The sequence below is a fragment of the Gymnoscopelus braueri genome (assembly GCF_963280865.1).
Source record: "Gymnoscopelus braueri genome assembly, chromosome: 22".
In the NCBI taxonomy this organism is placed as follows: Eukaryota; Metazoa; Chordata; class Actinopteri; order Myctophiformes; family Myctophidae; genus Gymnoscopelus; species Gymnoscopelus braueri.
In genome coordinates this window covers 7,768,221-7,775,989 of record NC_137624.1, presented here as the reverse complement: position 1 = coordinate 7,775,989, position 7,769 = coordinate 7,768,221, and the positions used below count along the sequence as shown (strand labels likewise).

The following is a 7,769-nucleotide window of genomic DNA, read 5'->3' as shown; positions in this document are numbered from 1 at the left end:
GCAATTTTGAGCAGTTTGAAAAACACTTAAACCCAGGGTTTTTCAGCTATTTGCGTGAAACTGTATCATCTGTGTGATCTCCTTTTTCACAGGTTCTTGTCTGTTCAATGGCTTCTCCCTTAAGTGAGTGCCTCATGACTGCAAGGTTGCCGATTCAAGCCTCACTTGATGCAGACTCAATTAAGTTGAATTGCAAAAAACATGACTGTATCAATGAATACATGTGCAAACGGTAAAAATAACATGAAATGCTTATTTGAGAGTATGTTTTTTCAATGTATGACGTACTTCATTGTTAAAATAGCCGATCTACAATCTCACAACTTTTCAGATAGCAACGTTTTGTGAGCTTGTAGATCGGCCGCTTTCACTGGTTTCAGTTTCGAGGAGACATACAATTTCTCCATTGGTAAATGGTTTGTGAACGAGTGATCTTAGTGTTAGTGTTAGTGTAAATTCTTTTTTCACTGGTTCTGTTTTGTTGGTCCAATGGCGTCTCGCTTCAGCATCAGCCGCTGGATAGCAGGGTCGCCGGTTCAAGCCTCACCTCTTGCTGGCTACTTTTCAATTGTATCGCACAAAACATGACTGTATCAATTAATGCATGTGCAACTGTTAAAGGTAACATGAAATGCTTCTTGGAGAGAGTATGTTTTTGCAATGTATGACAAACTTCATTGTGAAAATAGCCGATCTACAATCTCAAAACTTTTCAGATAGCAACGTGTTTCTGAGCTTGTAGGCTGCTTTCACTGGTTCACTTTTATCTTCAACAGACAACCTCAGCCTAGACAAAGCTATAGCACTATAGGTAGTGTTGCATCCTGTCAGTCCGAAGGTTGAGGGTTCGATTCCTGTTAATGGCAATAGGTTGAGATGTCCAATCAATCCATTCTGCTTCCATCTCTCTCTCTCTTCAATCTATTATGTTTCCTTGTCTCTCTCTCTTCAATCTATTCCGTTTCCATGTCTCTCTCTCTCTCTCTCTTCAATCTATTCCGTTTCCATGGCTCTCTCGCTCTCTCTCTCTCTCTCTTCAATCTATTCCGTTTCCATGTCTCTCTCTCTCTCTTTCTCTTCAATCTATTCCGTTTCCATGTCTCTCTCTCTCTTTCTCTTCAATCTATTCCGTTTCCATGTCTCTCTCTCTCTTTCTCTTCAATCTATTCCGTTTCCATGTTGCTCTCTCTCTTTCTCTCCAATCTATTCCGTTTCCATGTCTCTCTCTCTCTCTTTCTCTTCAATCTATTCCGTTTCCATGTCTCTCTCTCTCTTTCTCTTCAATCTATTCCCCCTCTCTCCCCCCTCTCTCTCTCTCTCTCTCTCTCTCTCTCTCTCTCTCTCTCTCTCTCTCTCTCTCTCTCTCTCTCTCTCTCTCTCTCTCTCTCTCTATTCTTAGACTTACGCGTCTCCTCGGAACAGAAACCAGTGAAAATAGCCGATCTACAATATCACAACCTTTCAGATAGCAACATTTTGTGAGTTTGTAGATCAGCTATTTTCAATGGTTTCTGTTCCGAGGAGACATACAATTTCTCTATCGGTAGATGGTTAGGGAACCAGTGATCTAGAGTAGTTAGCGAAACAAAGGCCTGGTCCGTCAGGGACGGAAAGACTTATATATATCAACAGACACTACCAGGACTATCATATCTCTAGCTCAATGAGAAGAAAGGCAGCCTATGAGTCCGGAGGTCACCGGTTCGATCCCTGTCCCCGACGATGTGTTGAGGCAATCATGATGATCTGTCTCTCTCTCTCACTCTTCAGTTTCCATGTCTCTCTCTCTCTCTCTCCAGTTTCCATGTCTGTCTGTCTCTCTCTTCAATCTATTCCGTTTCCATTTCTCTCTTTCTCTTTCTCTTCAATCTATATTCCGTTTCCATGTCTGTCTCTCTCTCTCTTTCTCTTCAATCTATTCCGTTTCCATGTCTCTCTCTCTCTTTCTCTTCAATTTATTCTGTTTCCATGTCTCTCTCTCTTTCTCTTCAATCTATTCCGTTTCCATGTCTCTCTCTCTCTTTCTCTTCAATCTATTCCCCCCTCTCTCTCTCTCTCTCTCTCTCTCTCTCTCTCTCTCTCTCTCTCTCTCTCTCTCTCTCTATTCACTGGCCCCGTATTATCGCTGCTTGCAGCTATATTTATTAGTTTATTATTCTACAGTATAAAATGGGAAGGCCAGGTTGAAAGTGGTTAGTGACAAATGATGATGAGTAAAGGGACCAGATGCCACTGTGCAGCCTGTGTCCCCCCAATGCTATGCAAGGCTAGCAGGCCAACTGTATATTACCCAGCTTCAGGGGCCTGGAAGCAGGCCAGACAGTAATGGTATTGGATGGTTAGCGGAGCTCCATCTCTTGTCTTGATTAACACCGCTGCCAACCTCAGTGGTGTTAGTGGTCTATTGTCTCTTTCTCAAACGATAACGTTCATAATCATTCTTGCCCTCACACCCTCTTTTTATTGCGCATGCAACTGTATGTATGCTCTGAGTGACCAGTTTGAAAGAGGATTAAAAAAATGGGTTGATTGGTTGATTGATTGATTGACAAATATGCTGGTCCTTTAATGGAAACAATGATGGAATAGAAACCAATATGTTCCATATGAAATGGCAGACAACTGCATCTTCACAGACAAACCTTGTAGACATAATATTGCAATAATGAAGGATAGGATACAATGTATTTTGTGGAAAGCCAACACCACAGTTGACTTTCAAGCTGGCGTCCCTATTTTGGGCACGTCATATAGTCATGCATTTCAAAAATAGCGTATATAGCTGATCTACAAGCTTGAATGGCTATTTTCATTACTTATGAAAATGCTTCTTTATAAAACAACGCTTAAGCGAAATAAAAGGTTGTTTGGTGGTATCATTCTTGTACTCCTGTACTGTCTACTTAGAAGCGGTTTTGTTCCACATCAGTGTTTTGGTCGATTTTAGACGTGCATTTCCATAATGTTCAACAAACATTCACATTTGTTTGCATGCACAGTACATTTACATAACCAAAAGGGAACAGGGCCACCTCTGTGCTTCACCAAGTGAGTTATGCCAACACTGCAAAATAAACATTAAAGTATGATCTCATCCAGGCCTATAGCACCAAAAGCTGAGATGCTAACACGACAAGATAACAAGATTAGCGATTTTACAGTCTGGTTTATGCCTTGGATTTGGGCCTAGAAACCTTCTGAGTGATTCCTTTCATCTTTCATGGCAGTAGTATATTTCCCACACAAAACAGTCAAAGCAAAGCTGCGCCCTTCCTTTCTTACGGCTAGAAACTTCAAATGAACCAAGTCATGTCAGGATAAAACGTAGAAATGCCTCCTTTCACTGTTGCTCCATCACAGTAAAATGAATGAATGTATTAATCCATTATTATAATTTATCTGTTTGTGCAACTCTGAGCATTGGTAAACGCAAACAGTGGAGACTTCACTGTGTCGAATGTGTGTTTTTGTGTGTGACGTAAACCGAGAGCTACAAAGCATGAACAGATGAACAGACAGTGTTTGATGATTCGCTGAGATCCCCCGCCTCTCTTAGGGGGTCATTTATTGGCGTCACTTAACAGAACCAAGGAGACATGTCACAAATAATATCCCTCACCAGCCCAAATGCCAGCAACCACACACACACACACACACACACACACACGCACACACGCACACACGCACACACACACACACACACACACACACACACACACACACACACACACACACGTGCCAGGTCTAAAAATAGACTGTCTTTGCTCATCATCAGTCAGTTCTCACTTCAGGGGCACGTTCGCACTTATTGACTGTGTGTGTGTGTGTGTGTGTGTGTGTGTGTGTGTGTGTGTGTGTGTGTGTGTGTGTGTGTGTGTGTGTGTGTGTGTGTGTGTGTGTGTGTGTGTGTGTGTGTGTGGCCCAATCATCCCTCACTTCTTTCTTTTGTTATTGTGACATCATGATTGCGTCTGTTTAACCACATCCTTTCTGCGTCTTTTTTTTCTCTCCACATCTTGCATCCTCCCCAAGAGAAGTAGAAAAGCCGTTTTGCAAGTTGTTCATAGGCTTAGGGGCTGTTCATATAGCTGTCTCCTTTAACTGAATAAAGGAAGGAAGTTGGTGGATCATTTCAAAGCTGTTTCATAACAGACAGCAGAGGGTGGCCTCTCTTCTATATATTTTTTTGGGGTCAAACATGGAATTGATTAGACAATCCATTCTTTGTTTTGTAGATGATAATTGTTTGGCGTAATCGTATATTTCTCATTTGCAGGAAGAAGAATGGAATTGAAAAAGGACTCTGGGTAGGTGGCAAACACTTCAGTACTGTATGTTACCAAATCTGACATTCATTCAAGGATGCTTTGATCTAAATACGATTTATGTTTACCTTGTGTTATACCTGATTACTTACTTTTCATGGTAAAATTGTGCTGGACTAAATAATCTTAAGAAATGTACTCATACCCCAACAATGATGATAACAACATTGAAGTCAATAGATCTTATCTTTAATCAATTCAACTATTAAGCGTGACCACCACTTTCCACTACACTGGCAGTCTAATTATGTCACATTTATTTAATGTGTATTGTGGCTCTGTCACCTAAATAATGTGGGCTGAACAGGTACAAAGGGACACTTTAAACCCATGCATCCCTTTTTGTTGCATGTCATTATAGACATATTTAAATGCTTTTAAAACGTCATATAGTCAATCTACAAACTCAAAATGCGTCATGATGCGACGTAACATTTTAAAATGTACATCTATGTGACAATATTTTAAAATAGGGCTTAGGTGGTTAATGCAGGGATTGGTTGGGGGGGCGTGGAACCAATGAAACATGTTGACTAAACGTGTTACTGTTGCTAATATCCAGTGGTGGGAAGTAATTAAGTACATTTACTCAAGTACTGTACTTTAGTACAATTTTGAGGTATTTTTTACTTTACTTGAGTATTTCCAATTTCCTGTACTTTAACTTCTACTCCACTATATCTCAGAGGCAAATATTCGACTTTTACTCCACTACAATTATTTGAAAACTTTAGTTACTAGTTAAAATAACCAATACTTTTGTCCTTTGCCTCAAGTACATTTTGAATTCCGGACTTTTACTTGTGTATTTCTACATTGCAGTATTGATACTTTCACTTGAGTAAAACATGTGAGTACTTTTTCCACCACTGTGTGTGTGGAAATGGGTCTGGTGTGGAACACTGATAAGGTGTAGATGTAACATCATTCACACAGGAGCAGCGAGTGACATTCATATGCAGGAGGGAGCCCAGTGGAACGGAGGTGTTTAGTGTAATGTAATAGATAGAACGCAGGCTGATTCTGTTAGCTGGCTTCTGCTGATCATCCGATAGGGAAGGTGTGTGTGTGTGTGTGTGTGTGTGTGTGTGTGTGTGTGTGTGTGTGTGTGTGTGTGTGTGTGTGTGTGTGTGTGTGTGTTCTGGGTGGAGTACCCATCAGCAAGCCATTTCATTGTGACGATGTGTGTCCGTCTCTGCAGCTCTGAGAGAGAGAGAGAGAGGGGGGTATACGGAAGGATTTAAGATTATTCATTTAGGATTATATATTGTATATTTAATACTGACGTCATAACTATGCTTACCTTGCTAGTCTCTTTATCGTTGTGCACCAGGCGGGATGATTGTATACTATAGGCCTATAGGGTGTGTGTATACTGCACGTCTGTATACTTTTGAGGGTGTCTTTATTGTGATGTTGCTCATCTGTACCTACTATACTTCTATGGCCTGTATCTGTAACTTTTACTGCTGCGCCGTCTGGCACCTGAATTTCTCTGATAATCTGTCTATGTATTAGGATTTGGCTTTCAAAGCAGTGGGCATAGGTTTGTTTAGCGGAGGTTCTTGCTGCTGTTCTTGCCAATATATTGAATTTAGATTTCCCCAGATGTATCTGTAGGCGGAGAGGGTAAATGGTGCATTTATATGGCGCCCCTTACAGTGTGCATCCCATTCTCTCTCTCACACACACACACACACACACACACACACACACACACACACACACACACACACACACACACACACACACACACACACACACACACACACACACACACACACTCATTCACAGATGGCGTGTGTGTACCTCTAGAGTGGAATCCATGTGGAAAAAAATAGGTCTATTTGTAAAACACATTTGTGTTATTCATCAAGAGCACAAGCACATTGTTCATTCACTGATTTGATAGTCAAAGAGCCGAGGCCTCACGACGGCACGACACAGATGGTTCATTCAAATTCTGTGGATAGTGCAGGTGAGTAATGCCTACACCAGGAAAGACAACATTTCTAAAACACTTGATTTGATTTTTATTAAATATACATGCTTTTTTATTGGTTTTATTAATATTTCCCCTCTTGCTGCATTATATAGGAGCATGCACTTGTATAATAGGATATATCAATACATAATCTTGTAACCATTCTTAATCACTATGGCGTTTGTGGAAAAAAAGGAATGAAATGGATAGGGAAAAGCATGGAAGAGCAGGATTTGCTAGAGGAGACGGAGAGAGGGAATCATTACAGAGCCTATAGTTGCATTTATTAACTAGTAGGCTGTGCCCGTCGGACTTCCTGCATCACAACAAAAGCCACCAATCGGGCGGCAGCCTCATGCATCTCCATGGTAACAGAGCTTACCCGGTCCTGAGGAGGGCAGTGACGGAGAGAGAGAGAGAGAGAGAGGGAAGGGAGAAAAACTGAGCGGTGGGTGGATGAGGCAGAGGGAGAGAGAGGGAGAGAGAGAGAGAGACCTGATACCTGCTCCTCTGATTCCACAGTGAGGATTTAAAACATCAGCGTTTTCATCTGCGTTTTGCGGTTGTTTTGAGCCAGATTTGCAGACAGCACTCTGACAGCAGCTTCACAGCAGAGCACCCTGGTCAGTAGCAATGTGGCTGCTAATACAACGCCTGAACTGCTACATGTCGTTTGTGTTTTGGGATCAAGATGTGGAATGAATGGCCCGCTCAGCAGCCTCAAACTCAGCGGAACGCTTGGTGTAGCTGGGTTTAGGTGTTTCCTACTGTAAGGTAAATGATTCTGCCTTGTTATGTGTGTGAATAATGTACTGTCTCTGTTCTGTATAGCCTTTAGCATGGGAATGCACAGCACAGCGTGGCTCTCACTCTCTCTCGCTCTCCTCTCTCCCCATGTCTGCACCGGTTTAACCACATGAACCCTGTAGCATCCCTATTCTTGAGCATGACATAACAGGCAAACATAGACAAACATCCGAGCAGGAACAGACAAACGAAAATAAGGGCGAATATTCCCACAAATACAGACGATCTACCAACTAAGTCTACAAGCTTTGTAGATTAGTTATTTTTGCTGTTATGCAACAAAGTGTATAGGGTTTTTAAGTGGTTAAAAGCACAGGTGGATGAGATGATGGGAGCTACGTGGAGGAAGGATGCCGGGCTGTTACAGTAGGTATTTGACTTGCACCCCAGAGCAGTTTAACCGCAAATGGAGGAGAGATGTGTTTGCGGAAGAAGACACCATAATTATTCTGGTTTAGAGGTAGGCGTCAGTGTTACCACAGTAGGTGGGGTGGGATACATGATGCAATGCATGGCTTTTACTGCCTTGTGGCGTGGGCAAATACACATTTGCCGTTTGTGATGAATACCGTACGTTTTTGGGTGCTTGCGATTCTATAATTGATAAGTTCACCACTAACGGTGATTGCACGCACACTAATCCAACGAGGCTT

The 7,769-nt window shown here is 41.8% G+C and overlaps 1 protein-coding gene across 3 annotated transcripts in view; it reads left to right on the top strand.

Moving 5' to 3' along the window:
• Window positions 1-4,155: 4,155 nt before the first annotated feature.
• pitpnm2 (phosphatidylinositol transfer protein, membrane-associated 2) overlaps window positions 4,156-7,769 on the top strand; it is a 90,368-nt gene continuing 86,754 nt past the window's right edge. For 2 of the 3 annotated variants that reach the window (XM_080418881.1, XM_080418878.1), the window contains exon 1: window positions 6,792-7,083. The gene's annotated coding sequence lies outside the window, so the exon portion shown is untranslated. Of the gene's footprint in view, window positions 4,308-6,791; window positions 7,084-7,769 lie in introns of those variants that run through there. The other variant, XM_080418879.1, reaches the window with a different exon arrangement.